Source organism: Mycteria americana, chromosome 5 (assembly GCF_035582795.1).
Source record: "Mycteria americana isolate JAX WOST 10 ecotype Jacksonville Zoo and Gardens chromosome 5, USCA_MyAme_1.0, whole genome shotgun sequence".
Lineage (NCBI taxonomy): Eukaryota > Metazoa > Chordata > Aves > Ciconiiformes > Ciconiidae > Mycteria > Mycteria americana.
The window spans coordinates 31,264,476-31,280,571 of NC_134369.1; positions in this window are offsets into that span (position 1 = coordinate 31,264,476).

Consider the following 16,096-nt stretch of genomic DNA (forward strand, 5'->3'; position numbering starts at 1 on the left):
CAGGCTGAGGCAAGCTAGCAGCCTCCGTATTGAGTTTGAGCAAGCAGCACTTTCCCATTAAACTTCGGATGATTCTCATAATCATTTCTCCATGGAAGTAACACTTTTCTGAAAAAATAACGTTGTTAGCCCGCAGAACATTGAAACGATACAATAGCTGCCTGCTTGGAGCTCACTCGCCACCTGCTTTTCCTTGTTTTGTTTTCTAGCCTCTAATTACTGAGCAGAGTCAATTCCTAATGAGGCAGTTTGATTTCCTGTTTTTCATACTTCTTGAGCCGCTTAAAGAGCCCGTCCAACATAAAAGGAACCCCTTTTCTAAACAGATTTTAAATTAATTACAATAACCTTGGTGGTGGTGGCTGTTGTTGTTGTTCTGTGTGTGTGCATGTGTGTGTGCGTGCATCTGAGTTTTCCATGGCTGTGTTTCTCATTTAACGTTTCCACACGAAACAACTTTTTTTTTTTTCTTCCCTGTCCCGTCCCCCCCCCCCCCCCAACAATGCAAACTGGAAATTCTTGTCCAGGAAATTGTAGCCACAGAAACACTGTGTCTGGGGCTGAGGAGGAAAAGGTGGTGATGTCATGAATAATTGGGCTGTGAGAAAAGATGGAGCATGAATAAAGAGGGAAATATTCTGACGTCTGTCTTTAAAGCTGGAAGATAAACACTTGTTGTGAATGGTACGCGCTGCTTTCCAAAAGGGCTGGTAGGAAGAACGGTACTAAATGACCGCTCAGAAATACATGAATGATGCTAATGAGGCCTCTCAGCCCTCTCCTAGCCCCACCAAACACATGTAACGCCTCTCAGTTCATGTCTCGGAGCTTCCCCTGTGGAAAGCGGTGGCACTGGAGAGCTGCTGCCGTTCCTGGGTTTACAGGGGTCTTAGTCCTCCTCCTGCCTCTGCTCCCTCCTCGCTCTGTCCCTGCCTGCTGCCTAGCACCCTGCGGCACAGCGAGGGGCTGCTGCGGGCTGGGGCTGCGCAGGCTGCGGGTATGGGGTGGCCACGAGCTCTGACCTTGCCCGAGAGGTCCCACCAGACACTGCTCCTCTCTGGCTGGCCACGGGGATCTCGTGGACGAGGTGCCTGGGTGCGCGGACGGTACGAAACACTGCCAGGCAGAGCCCCCTGGCACAGCGGCGGCCCCTGCCATCATCCACCTGCATTTCCCCAGCACCCCAACTCCTTTTGCTCCAGTCCCGCGGTGGCATTCACTGAGGCCGCTTGCAGAAGGCACCTAAGGACTTTGCTATGGTGACAGCTCCCCCATCACCCTGCTCCTTCTGTCCTCCAGGCCGGAGCCTTCCCAGGGGAATTCCCCACAGGATGCTTTACGTGGAGCAGAGCCCTCTGCCATGCCTCAGGAACAGGCAGCAGGTGCCACAGGGTTGAGAAGGTGGCCGATGACGGCTGCACGTTTGCGTGACAGCCACTCAGAGGGCATCCGGTCCAGCCAGGACCGTCACGCTGGGCTGCTCGACGAGCGCACAGGAGAAGGGCACTCCCTGTTCCAGGAGGTTTGGAGGAGAAAGCAATGGGCTTGCACCAGTCAGCCCCTGGACCTGCTACATTTGCGAGTGCTGGAGTTTCGCTGTGGAAACTGCATATAAAGCTCATTGGAAAAAAAAAAAACACAACCTGTTGCGAGAAATGTAGAGAAAGCCAATCCATGCTATAGCTCTCAAAATTCAAGTGAGCCTCAGCCGGGGAGGGCTGCATTCCAACCCCACCCAAATCATAAAGCTGAGAAAACTTCAATGGGCTCTATCTTCTGGATTATTATTATTATTATTATGACAGGGTTTTCCTCTCAGGATTCAGACTCTCTCTAAATGGTGGGAAAAAGGGTTTTATACAACCTCCAGTCTCCACATGACAAAGTGACTGCCTATTCCTACAGTCATCTGAACAGAATAGACGGAATAAGCTATTGTCTGTGCTCAGAAGTCAGCGACTGCACCGGCACTTGATTGGTCCAGGATGTAGAGGAACAAAAAGGTCATTGAATAAAAGAAGAACAATACTTTTCATGAAACAAATGAGCTTTTGCTAATTTATAACATGTTTGGTTTGGGTATCATATACATCAAAATGATGTAATTAGTAAATGTCATTTTCTGGAGAGAGAGCTCAGCAAACCCTTAATGATGGGAATTTCCTGCCCCGGACTGGAGTCTCTGGACTACCAGGGCATCATAAAGATGCTGTATTTCACTAATAATTAGAATGGGCACAAAGTGGGACCTAGATGTGTGACAAGGGAAAAAGGAAAAAGTTCACCTACTGCAAAGGTTAGTTGCACTGAAGGACTGATGAGAAAAATACAATGGACTGAAGGCTGATGAAAAACTGTCTTGCACATTCCACACCCAGTGTTTGAAACCTGGAATCTGAATTGGTCCTACCTCCAAATATCAACATTGCTCAAACCCATCACCATTCCGCTCCAGCCCTGACCACTCAGCTGAGCACAATCATAAGTTCAATCAATGGGCACAATCATAAGTTCAGCTCCGCAGTCAGAGGGACATCCAGACTGGGACAGAAGCTTTGCAGATTGTGCAGCGCTCTGCTGAATACATTAAATTGCAAGGGCGATTTTCAATAAGAGACCTCCATACGCTCAACGCAAACTTCAACTTCAGAAGTTTTGAGGGTGTTGCTCCCCTGCACACACACAGACACGCGCGGTCACACTCACAACGCAAGGCAGGCTCACACCAGAGGTTACACTTTCCAGGTCTGAGGGAAAAACTGCTCTCATGATGCTTCACTCAGAAGGGAGTCAGAAGTGCTGGAGACCTCCTGTAGGAGACATTTCTCAAGCACTGTCATTCCAGGTTGTGTAAGGCCACCTCTCAAGACTCCCAATACTAACAAAGCCAGACCCACTGCAAGACACGAGGGACCTAGGAACATACAGAACCTTCTCCTCATTAAGGAAAACAGTAAGTATTTTGCCCTTTCTTTGCAAAATAGGCTTGAAACTAAGCTGAGGGTAGACTTGTCCAAGCCTACCAGAAAGAGCAGCTGGCTGCAGCAGTGAAAGCCAAAAGCTCTAACACCCCTCTTCAGTTATGTGTCTGCCCTCTTCAAATAAGCATATCAGCTACATCTGGGAGACGCCCAAAGAACCTCTTTGCATCCCTTCCTCCAGGTCCTGAAGCCAGTTCTGAGCTGAACGTTGTTATAATGACAGAAAAAAATTGTTTCTGCTTGCATTATAAGGGATGAAGAGACACAGCAGATACCTAGGGGTCTACCAGACTCAAAGAGTCTGCCAAAAAGGCTATGCCCTGAGCCAGGTGCTCAGACTTGGCAGATGACAGAGATCCACTGATCTGTTTTCATGTCCTATGTTGTTGACCCTTTCCCTCCAGAAGTTTTGCATCAGCTCTGTCCTTTTGGACCCAAAGCTCCTGCTGTAACATGAAGATCCTCAGGATGCCTCAAGAGCAGCGCGGCACGCTCTGCTCCCCAGGGCTCACCAGAGCTCAGCTGCTCGCAAAGTGACTTCGACAGGGCAGGGCGCTGAACCGAGTTGCCACCTAGAAAATCTTTTCTCACGTGAAAAATCCAATAGGCAGGTTTATGAACACAAATCTCTTCTGGCAACGGCCACAGCATTCTCTGAGCTGTGCGATAAATATGTTATATTAGTTCATGTTTCCTTCTTTGCAGGAATTACTCAGGCACATGCGAAACAATAACACGATTTGGAAAAACTTCCTTGATCATTTGTAGTGCAACTTTGTTCTTTGCGGCAAACTAAATGTATGTGGGAACTAAACCGAAGGCCCAAAGGGCCAGCAAATACTATCACAGAGCCTCTTCTGCCAGTAATGGGCATGTTTGAGCTGGAAGTGTTTAACTGCTAGGGATTTTCACCTCTCTATTAGCAAAGGAAGGACACCTCTAAATGTGACATTCTTCTCCCCAGGAAATACCCTTACATTCTCTGCTAGCTCAGAAAGGAAAACACTCCACTGTAAATAATTTACTTCACACCCGCTTCTTTCCTTTACTTTAATTTGCTTTTTCAAAAATTCCTTCTGCTGCCAATTTTTCTATCTTTTATGAAGATTAACCCAGCAATTCCCACATTTGTGAGCAGCTCCAACGGAAATCTGCTAAATGAATAATCTTGAGTCAATAAAACTGTATTCTGACGGGCCCTGGCCGAGCCACCTGCGTTTCTGCGACTGCAAAAAGAAAAGCGTGAATTTTCTCCTTGGAGGTAGAGCTAAAAAGCAGAAAAGGTTACCATGCATCCGTTGATCCACTGTACATACATCACTGTTTCTCTGCTCCCAGCAAAGCACTGTCAGTATAACCCTCTTTGTATTTTTTCGCTGATGTGCAACAGCTCATCTCCCCCAGAAGCTCCACTGCTGGCCTGGGCACACGGGCTGAGGGCGCATCAGGCAGCCTTTCTGGCTGGGGGATGCGTATCTGTTCCCAGAGGCTGGAGAAAGCTGCACGCTGTGGCTCTTCTCTGGCCACAGCACCATGTTACGGGACACACCTTGTGCACTCCTGCTTACGCACTGGGCTATTTCCCTGGGTTGTTTTCAGGAAAGCGGCTCCAGGTTAACACTCCTGATCTCAGGCGAAGCAGGAAAGCCCGAGACACCGGAGCACCCAGACCCCGGCAGCCCCCAGGTAGGGCAGGGCCAGCAGGACGGCAGTGTTCCAGAGAGCAGGGAGCAGCAAGACACTCACCCGGCTCCCGCAACCCTGCCACGTACGGATGAGGGCCACACGCAAGTGAGGTACATATTTTGGTACTACCCTGCCTGCTGGCAGCTCCCTTAATCGTAAGGGGAACAAGGATGCAGCCTTCCTGCGCAGCCAGGCAGATACCAGCGTATGACACACCAGGGCAGCAGGTAAAGGTGTTGACTCACAGACGATCCACCTTTTTTCAGCAAACTTCTTGTTTACCATAAACGAGTGCATACAGGCCACTTTCAGTTCCTCTAAGTCACACTCCAGTTTAACTCTGCCTTGGGCTCACCAGGTGATAAGAACACGTCCACAATCTGAGAGAGATTACAGTAACAGTTCACGGTACAGCTCTTTACTGTTACTGTACAGAGGCTTTTGTTGGTATTTCCTCATCCAGGCTGCAGTCACTCAGAGTATGCTGATTTCTATGAATCACTTTTCTAATCACCCTTGCTGGCTGCCTCTGAATGACTGCTCAGTTAGAAGTAATGTGAATGAAAGTAATGTGAGTAGCAATTTTAAGATCGAGCCTGATTTCACCAATTTGCCTATCAGGTAAATAAAAAGAGAAACAAGAGTCAGAGCTAAGAACCTGCTCTAAGAGCTGATGCCAACCAACACACAGCGGAGGCATGTGGTTGCTGGTTGTTTTTTTCCGAACTGTTGCCTTCAGAAGAGCAGATGTACCCACGTCTGGGATATCGTAGGTCTGTGTGCTAAAGCAGGCTTCCTGGGCACCTCTTTAGAACCAGCCCCCTGCCCTCTGTCCCACCTCCTTCTCCACACCATACAAAGAAAGTACCTCCATACTTTTTCTCCTTTTCCTCTGTTCTTACGTCCTTTTTCATCTTTCCTTCATTCTTTATACTGAGATCTTTACAGGCAACGTCACCTTACCTATCCAGTGCTTATTCTCACCTTAAACATCTAGCACATCTCACAATCTCTGACCTCAGCTGCAAGCTCCAAGCAAAGCTGTACCAGCAACAAAGAATAAGGTTCATTCTTCTCACAGAGCTCGTCTCTCTCCAACTCACCACTCTTACCCTGCTATAGTGCTGGCTAACAACAGAGCTCAGGTCAATGCAGTATTTTCCATCACGAGGAACACTTGCATCTGGGTTTAGGAAGAGCTTCTTGGCAGGGCAGCCTTGCCTCAAGTGGGCGTAGTGATGCCACCTTCATTAAAAGCCTCATGAGAGCCACAGAAGTACATTAGCAGGTGGATGTATTTCCTGTCGTTAACCATTTCCCTACTGTTTGCAGGATGAAGAGATACTTTGAAACAGGTCCATCACAGAGGATATTCTGTGGGATCATATGGCTCCTGTGCCACAAACCCTAAGTGTACCAGTGAACTAGCCCCCCCCAGGCAAGAAGAGCAGGCAGGAGGGAGCAAGCAGACCTTGCACTAGCAGTCATATCCCTGCCAGACTTTTATCTCCAGCATCTTCTGTCATTGCTTCCCGGCTAGAGTTCCACTGGTGGCAGTCACTGCTGGAGAGTTAACGTAGGGGAAGCTGTCCCTGGTGATTTTCCTACCCTGTCATCTACAATTGATTTGAGAAAAAGCAGATATCACGGTGGTTAAAATTCAAGGCGACAGGACATAGGCTACCCTCCCATTCCAACTCCTGCTACCATGTCTGATGGGAGAAGGAATGGGAAACGACCAGGAAAAAGGCTCATAAAGGCCTTGCCAAAAATCTCAAATAAAAAAGCTATATCTAAGAATATTTTAAAGCTGGAATTAGTCCTTGCAAATGAATTCTCACTGTTTTCATCAATTTGAAGAGTTAGCAGAAATTAATCAGCTGTGAATTGTTTCTAAAATGAGACAAGAAGCAGCACCCGTCTGCAGGGGGGCTGCAGCAAGCATGAAATGAAACATAACATGAAAATGTGGCCAAAACTCTTAAACAGCAAAACAAGCAGGCACCAAAATAAGCAGTTGTACAATATATTGTGTAAAGTGCCTTCACTGGACAATTCATCATGAACAGAATAAAACATTTCCCAGTACATGAGATAAAGCATCACAGTTTGGTGATATTCTCCAAAGACTGGAGCTGCCACTGTGTATGTTTCAAGACTGAAAGCTAAAGCCTCTGCTAGATCCTAGATAATAAACACACTGGGCATCTAAATTGTTCTATGTCTTGGCATTTGACCAGCAAAATGTCCATGTAAAACCGTATGCCAGTAAATCTGCCTTCTGCTTTTAAGCTGATTATTCAAGGGTTAACTATGAGATCCCCTAATGAATTAATAAAACCCAGACATATTTTAAAAACTATTGATTCATCACAATATCTATTTTAGAGCATTCTGAATGTATAAACAATAAGATGGAAATGCTTTGTAACCTACAAAGAGTTCGTTAGTTGTGGTATATGCCATTTGAAACATTCCTTCCTCTACTTTTGCTGCAACGCTCCAGATTTTGTTAGGAATGGGCCTAAAACGGAATTCTGCATTAGACTCTCCTTCCTCCAAAGTTGAAAGGGTGCTCAAAATCCAGTCCCCAGCGCACAACCTGATTTTACCAGCTAATCCATTCAGCATCATGATTGTGGTACAGATCCCTGGCTTCATCCAGATATCCCAGCTTGCACCCTTTCTGGGTTGTAGCGATGCCTTTTACTCAGGTGTCCTGCTGCAGCATAAGGAAGGTTTCAATGGAAAGTGAGTCAAAATGCAAGCAATCTACGAGACTGTATTTCTTTATACCTTGTAGATAGTTCTGCAAGTTTTGTCATAAGGATTTTGCTCTTGCCAGAACTGGGACACCCCCGATCCTAATCTCAGCGAGACGTCCCAAGCACTGGCCAGTGGCTGACACTCAGAGATGCCACCCTTTGCTCCCAGCCCTGCCACAGGCTGCTGTGCATCAGGGCAAACCACATCGTCCCTGCTCTACTCAGGCACTATAAGGAAGGGATTAATCTCACCTCGCTTTAGCTTTCTAAAAATTAGGGGTCTCACCTGATCGAGTCATGCAGGTTCCTCTGGAGTCAATGGAGAGAGAAGGGTTTCTGCAGATGATGATTCATCCTGTCTAGCACAGAGTCCCCTACCAGGATGAGCCATATGGTCCCATCTCTCAATGCTGACTCAAGAGGAAATGTGGATAATTAACGTAGCCTATATACCTATCACAAGGCTAAAGTAAGGTGAGACGAATCCCATCCTAAGCTCTGAGAAGAAGGGTTTCCCACCCTGGGTGGGAGAACCACACGGAACGGCCCCATGCCTCACCCCAGGCTTTTGAACAAAACAGCACGTCAGCCTTACCCAACTGTATAATCCCTCCATCATGACAGCCACATCCCCTCCAGGATGGGACGGATGCTGCTGTCTGCCCTCCCGCAGGTGATCTGGTCACCTGGGGACACTTTAGTGGTTGCCCCCCTTAAGCAGCCTCTGACAAAGAGCACCCAGTGCCAGAAGACTTCTTGATCCCTCCCTGCTGGCTAAGGGTGGCAGCACAGCCCTACAGAAGAGCATTCAAGAGCGGGACGCCGAGTCCCCGCAGTCGCTCAGCTCAAGAAAGGCTCCTGTGTAGGCTGCGAAGGAGCATCTCCATGACCGTCCATGGGCATGGAGTGGGAGGAAGGAGTCGGCACCCGTGCCCTCAGTGTACCATTGTTTTGCATCATGTAGCACTCACAGATGAAGCATTTATTGCTCATCCATTTGAGGCTCACTATGCGGTCAAGTACCAGCTTTCTTCAGCCTGCTAAATTACCTGATGAAACTTTTGATCTAAAGAATACAGCCAGGAGCCCAGGCAAGCATAGCTCTTACCAGCCAGCTAGATCTGCTGTCACATATGACTGACAAGATATTTATGCTGATGGGTCAACAGACAGACAGACAGATTCATTAATTTTCTTCTCCCTTGTCCCATTATCTAAGCCCCTGTGCCATCCACAGCCACTGGAGTGAATGTTCATTTCTATTCCATTGTCATACTAACTACTGCTCTAGTTTAAGTATTCTTTTGAACCCCAAGAACAATGTGCGCAAGGCACAAATCCATCCCGCTCCTCCATGGCTAAGTAGGGCCATTAGACAGGAGAAACAATAGAAACTCAGCGGGTGCTCTGTGTTTGCTCCCTGCATGGCCGCACACAAAGACAGAAAGCGAGGAGGGCTGGATGGGCCAGGGATGGGTATTGGATACCCTGATGCACTCATTTTCCCAGCATCCCCAGATCACAAAGGAAAAGAGGTTTTGCATGGGCCTGCAGAGGCTACATCAGTCACTGGGCACAGGACCTCATTGTCTGGTTTGTTTTGTTTCCCTGAACAATATGTCACATATTTACTTTCCTCTTGGAGGGCTGATGCTAGCATAAAATCATCACCACGTTATGTCAAAATGTCAGCGTGCCACATCGCCACATCTCCGCATGAGGCTGCCTCATGGGCCCCCACTAGGATTTCTGCATCCAATCATTTCCCATAAGCAGTGTTTGCAGGATGTGAGATCTTCTTAAAATAGGACAAACCCAGAAATCCTGGAGCCGGTGGCAGCCCTCGCTCATGTCTCTGTCTTGAGTGACTCCATCTGGACAATCTAGGATTGCTTTTGATGGGCTGTGGAAGCAGCTGCTCCTGGTTAAAATGTGTTTTACTAGAAATAAATATAAATGCTACGGATAAAAAGTCAGGATGGTCTTTCTCTCTCTTCAGTCATTAGCAAGTTTTACCTCCTGTGAAGGGATTTTAAAGCAGGTTTTCTTACTTAAGTGGCCAGCTGTATTTAAAATACCTTTAACTTTTACCAGCGTGCAGCTCTGAGAAGTTACAACTGCCTTGCTGCAGCTTATCCTGGTGCACAAGCAGGTGCAAATCCACTGAGTCCCACAGACCTTCTCCTGCCAGCACTGGCCTCCACATCTCTCCAGAAATTCAGTCCTGGGCATTCAACAGCTTCTGCCCAGCGCTGGGCTACCAGAAGAGTGAGGAAAGCAGAAGAGCTCAGCAAGAACCTGGTGCAGCCACCATGCCTGATGGCAGCACACCCCCTGCTACGAGGGACCAGCCCGGAGTCGGTAGATACCACCGGTGTGTCATTGACCTCTGCTGGGTGCAGGGTTGGATGCCATGCACCTCTGGCCTCTCCAGAAGCGCTTCCCAATGCCCCCCTCCGCTCTCCTCTCGGTCCTGCCCCGCTGGGACAGCCTGCGCGGCGGCCGTGCCGAGGCCGTATGCATCTGACTCTGGGATTTGCTCTGCCAAATCTCACATGCCAGAGGTCTGAGGCTTCTTCCTCCGACTGTCTGAAGCGAGCGCCACAATGCTGGGCCCCTACCAAACATCCCGTGGGCTCGGTTTGGGGGACGGGAGAGAAGGGACTGGTCACACAGGCGGAGCGTGGATCCACGCCACTCCCCGGGGGAAGGGTTAAAACTGCCTTTTACTGTTTTTCTGCTACCGATCTCTTTACTCAGTGCTATATAATATAGCCCCAACATATTCTAAGTAGCCAAGGGCTGCCCGGCCATCTGTTTGAAGACACAGACCTTCTGAGGCAGGAGTTCCCAAAGCCTGGCCCATGGGACATTTACTATGGAGCCTGCAAAGGGAATTTTTCCCCTTTAAGAAGCCAGCCTGTACTTGTTTTGTTATGCTGCTTCAGGCCAGTGTCCCATCCATGAAAGCTGACCCATACACGACTTGTATATGAACAAAAACGTGGGAACGTCTGCTCCAAGTGAGACATCTCCATCCTCTTCAACTCTCCCCTGCCAATCTCACCCACCGCTCTGAGGTTCAAAAAAAGAGAAAAATTTGGTCATCTCCCAGATACCTATTCTCAGTTCCAGCTGTAGCTCCCAGGGGTGCTTTTTATGAGAAATCCTAATTTTATCCAGCTATCTCAGGTAAAAGTGCCAAATGACTGCATGACTTTCTTGCTGACTTTCAAAGGAAATTAGGCATTTACAGCCAGGTGCACTTGCAAGTGGTATCCGTGGTCTGCACTGAATTAATTAAGAAAGAAACAGACTCACATAGCTGAAATATGTACATATCTGTAACTATTTTTTTGTATTACATGTTTCATTTTATGCATTTATTCAGATTTAAAGCAATAAAGGTGCTATTCAAAGGCACCTTTCAAAGGCTCTAGGCACTCCCAGCACAATAAATTATACAACAAACACAGTCAAACAAAATCCCAGCAGTACCGAAATCGCCTCCTCCAGAGGAACTCGGCCAGCCCGGCACTGCTCCCTTCCTCCGTGAGGAAACTGCCCCGTAACTTCCCCACGCTGTATTACTCACTCCACTTTCTCATGTCCCCAGCGATGCTGTTTTCCCTCCCCTGAGACCTGCGGGGTGACATCTAGAGACATCCACCTTTCTGCCTCAGCTCAGTTTAGCATGGAGCGTGTTGTGGGGTAGCCAGAGGGAAACCCAAGGTTTGCGGTTTGCCCTGGTGTCGGGCAAAGCAGCGCACGAGCAAGCACCCGCCTCTGCTCTTGCTGCCAGGGACTGCAGCATTGCTGCAGCTCAGAGATCAGGGGGGGCTCAGCCCCCATGCCCAGCAAGGTGGCCCCTTAGGGAGGGCTGCCCCCCGCCCCAAGCAAGTAGAAGGATGGGGCCTCTCATCCCACAGGGTCTCTGTAAGGGAGACCCAAGGCAGCCTTGCCCCACACCGTGGGGCAGTGAACCACGCAGGTTGCAGAGTGTCTTTGTGTCCTTAAAACACAAAATCCCTTAAAACACGCAAAGTATTTGTTGGTGAGTAAAATAAAAGGGAACCAAAAATGCCACAAGCTGCCCGGATGCTTGCGACCCACAGGAATCCCAGCAGCACGTGTACCCCTGCCCGTGGGCTGTGGGTCAGCCAGGCTGTTGCTCCCCGGGGGTTGAGAAACTGCCGCGGTAAGGAAGGTGGTGAGATCGGTGGGGTTAGTGTTAAGAAAAAAAAGAACTAAAAATTAAAGAATGAGATTTGAAGAAGCACTTCTTAATGTTTTCTTTACTTGTCGGCTCTGCTCCGTGCCCCGGCAGAGGGTTTCTGCCGAGGCGAAGCCCCGGGCTGGGCGGCTGTGCCGGTGGGGCGCTGGGCCGGGGTAGAGGTTTGGAGCTGCTGTGGCATCTGGCACGAAAAAATGTCCCGGGAAGCTGTTACATTAAATGGCCAAATCGATTTATTGAATGGCAGGTGTTAGCTACAAACAGATGGAGAACATAAAGGCATAAGCAGGCATTTGTATGGAAAAGAAGCCATCGATCTGCGGCGGGGGACCCGCCGGTGATCGTTACCGCCTTCAACAGCAACGTTCGTGTGGGTACGGGCCGGGCGCCCAGCCACGGGGCCCGGAGGGGCGGCGGGCAGCGCGGCCGGGCCCGCCGGCGGGACGGGCGCGAGGCCCCGGCCTCCCCCCGGCGCCTGCCGCCGCCCCGGGTCCCGGCGCGTGGCGGGTGCGTGGCGCTGCGTGGCGGGGCCGCGCCGCCCCGCTTGTCGCGCGGCGTGGGCCGGCCCGTGGCAGCGCCCCCGCGGCAGATGAGGCACGCGCCGGCCTCATTACAATGAGAATGGGCAGGCTGGAGGAGCCATGTGGCAGCAACAGTTTGCAAATCCCCCCTCCTTCTGTGCCCGTCGGGAAACATTTCCAAACATTTGTACCCCAAATCGACCACATTAACACCCCTCGGAGCGGCGCTCCCGGGGGATGCTGCGCGCCACGGACACTTAGGCAGAAACAAAACGAGCAAGGGGGGATTTTTCCTTTCTTCTCTGTTTTTGCCTTTCTTAGAGGCGCTCGGTGCGCCTCAGCGCCGAGTCGGTGCGCAGCTTTCTAGCTAAGCGGTTTCACAGCCATCGGGGAGCCCGGCGCACAAAGTGGGGCTGCGCACGTGGAAGGGCTGGCGAGCGCTGCCTAAACGGGCGAGTGGTTACCTGCGGGATCAAAAGGGCGACCAGCGGAGCCAGCCCCAAACCGCAGAGCCAGAAAGCAGAAACGCTACCGAGAAAGGCGCGCAAGGTGCATAATAAAACGCCCCGCTCGTACCGGCGCTGGGGTGCTGCACCGAGCGACAAAATCCCCACGACAAATTCGATCGGGCGCGGAGCAGCCCGCGGCGGGGCTCCGCGTTTGCGAGCGGCGGCTTTGCGAGGGATTTCTCCGCGGCCCACGGCCCCGCGGGGGAAGGGGGGACGGCTCCCGGGCGAAGGCGGCTGCAGGGCACGAAGGTGCCGGAGCGCTGCCCCGCGCCTCTGCGGCCCCCCGATCCGCTCCGAAACGAGTGCGGAGAAGGGGCGGCGGGTGGGCAGCGGCTGGCGCCGAGGGCAGGGCGCGGGGCGTGAGCGGCCGTGCCCCCGCACACCGCTCCCAGGCACCGGGAAGGGCCGGGGCCGGGGGCTCTTCCCCGGGTTAGGGGGAAGGGGAAGACGCGGGACGCCCCCAGCCGAGCTTGACCCGGCCGGGAAGCCAGGCCAGCCTGGCTGTGGCTTCGTGCCGCTTCAGGGGACAGCCTGGCACACCGGGGGGGCAGGGGCAGCCTCCAGCTCGGGCGTCTCCCCTTCCAAAAACCCCGGGTGGCACCCCGGCGCGGCCGGAGCACCAGGCAGGTCCTGTCCCGGCCGCAGGTACAGGTGCTCTGTACCTGCAGGACCTCGAAAGCAGCCCAGCAGAAGCCATGTAGAAAGCCCCCGGTGGCTGCGACATTACCGGGAGCCCCTCACGCACAGACCCACCCCCGCGGAAGCTTCCCCCGTGGGTCGGGCGGGCAGGTTAGAAAATACGGAGCTACCAGAAAGAGAGAAAAGCGGGGCTTATAGCGGGAGGCGCGATGCAGCTGCTCCCGGCTGGGTTTGTGCGGGCGATACCGAGCCCGGCGCAGCCCCCCCCCCCCTTCCCGGGGTCTGCAGCCTGAGAAGCAGCAGGACACGGGTGGAAAAAAGGAGCCGTGGGGGGCTCGGGCACATCCCGGGGGGGAGCGCTGGAGGAGGGCAGCCTGGCACGGGGGCTCGGGGGGAGGGAAGGCTTGGGCAGGCTGGCAACTTTCACCCGCCCGGAATTAATTAACGTCGTCTCGTTAGCGAGATGCGCTTGGCCTGGCCACGCGTGTGCTGAGCCGGGCCGGCCTGGAGATAAACCGGCAGCAAACGGGGCGCCGGAGTGGGGGAAGCGCCCTGACCTGGAGGAAGCGAGCGGGAGAGACGGGGAGCGGGCTGGAAGGGACAGGGAGGCAGCGACCACCGGGCGCCTCCGGCCACTGCCCAGCATCCCGGCGGGGGCTGCGGGCACCCCGCTGCCGGCCCTCGGCAAGGCCAGGGGCTCTGCGGGCTCGGTCCCCCGCCCCGAGGACATGCGCCCCTCGAAACGAGCCGAGGCTCGGAGGGAGGTCGCTGCGCTGCTGCTCTCCGAAGTGACCCGGGATGGCGCGTTGGGCACGGGGAAGAGTTTGCAGGGGTTGCGCTTCTAATCTGCTCTCGGTCGACTTTCAGGCTCAGCTGTTTGATGCTGTTGATGCAACCTTTTTTTTTCCTGAACTCCGGGTGCGTGTGTGTCAACATGCAGCAGGTGGTTTATTATATTCCCCGGTTATTATTTTATTACGGGCTCTTTTTATAGCTGCAATCACAATCATGCCCTGGAGTTTCGAGGAGGATTTTACCTCTGTTTTGCACCACTCAGTCGAGCTTCTGAAAATATTTGTTTTGGGGGGGACGACACGTGGGGATCTGGAGCGACTTTTGCTCCCGCCGGGAACGAGCGAATCGAGGTGCAAAGTTTGGCTCGGAAAGTAGCGGCCACCCCAGGGCGGCCGAGCGGGCTGGGGAGCGCTTGGGGGGCTTGCAGCCCACTCGCCCGCTTTTGGGGAAGGCGGAGGTGGGAGCGCTTCCCCGGCCGCCAAGGTGCACGCCGCCAGGACGGCAGAGAGGTTTGGCGGAGCTGTGAAAAGCAGAGATCAGCTTGTCTTGCTTTAACCTACATTAGCTCCGGGTCCATATGGTAGATGCTGCCTGTGCATCCTCAGCACCAAAGCGAGGCCCTATTCTTGCACGCCGCCCTGCTTGTGCCAGATGGTGCCTGGACCAAGTGGCCATGCGTGGGGTGGCTCTGGTTAGCCTAATAAACGTCCAATACAAGTCAAAAATCAAAACACACACATACTAACATCTGCTAGAGCCTGCAGTACCCAGCTAGCCTTTCAATACTGAATTAAAGAGCCCCACAGCCCTTCTGTTCCCCTAGGTTAGACACTCATTACCATTTATCAAGCACTGATGTTATCTGGCCTCTCATTTTATTTAGTACCGAAGCTATTAGCATCAGATTTGATTTTGACAGTTGACGCTGCTGCTGGTAAAGCCGGGATCTGGCCGGGCGGATCGCTGCAAAATTCCGAGTTCATCAGCGGCGACACATTCCTCCTTCCCACTTGTTTACGAGGCCGAGACAAAAGAGCTCCTCGCCTGTGCCTCTGCCTTGCGGTTCACCTCCATCACGGACACGGCTCCCGTCCGTGCCCGCCGAGGCCGCGCACACGCACACGCACACGCACCCCCCAGGCCACCGTGCAGGGAGCCAAGCCGAGGGCGCCCGGCCCCGGGTGCAGCCCCCCGACATTGCCAGTGCTTGTGCCCCCCCGGCGCGGCGGGGACCGGGAGAAGTTTTGGCGGCGACCCCCATTCCTGGCCTGCCCCTCTCCCCAAACCCGCCCACACCCACGCGCGTTGGTGCGATGGCACGGTTCACGGCGGCGGCCGCGTCCGTGGCTTTCCCCCGCGGAAAGCCCAGCTGTTTCTCCGCGGAAGCCGTGCCCTGCCCGCCCGGCCCGACCCCGGGCGTTCGGCCGCACACGGGCCCCAACCGCATCCCGCACCAAGGCTGGGTGGGCTCTGGGAAAAGCGTCCGCTTTGGGGGAAATGTGCGGAGAAGCGGGACGGCCGGGGAAGTTGAGCCGAGGCGCGCCCTCCCCACGCTGCCTCGCCTCCAAACAAGCCCGATCCCCGGCTTTCCTTCTTTATTTCCCCCCAAAAGAGCCCGCGCCGGGGAGCCAAGGCTGCAAGAAAAGACCCTGTGGGAGGGCGCAGAGGCTCAAGGGCGGCTGGCAGCGCCCTGCGCCTGGGCGCTGCTCCCCAGGTGATCCACGCCGGAAAGGTCGGCAGCCTTGCGAGCCGGGCGCTGGCATAAAGGTGGCAAGACCTCATTATCATACAGCTGAGGGTTTATCTCTCCCTCCCCCCCTCCGGCCTCCCATCCATTTAACAAGCTGAAATAAAGCCACATGAAAGGCCTTCTCTGTGCTTGGCTTTAATGAGGGACACGCGACCCAACAATAAGCGCACGCTGCAATCAGGCCAAGGGCTTTACTGGCACACGCCAGACCGCAGC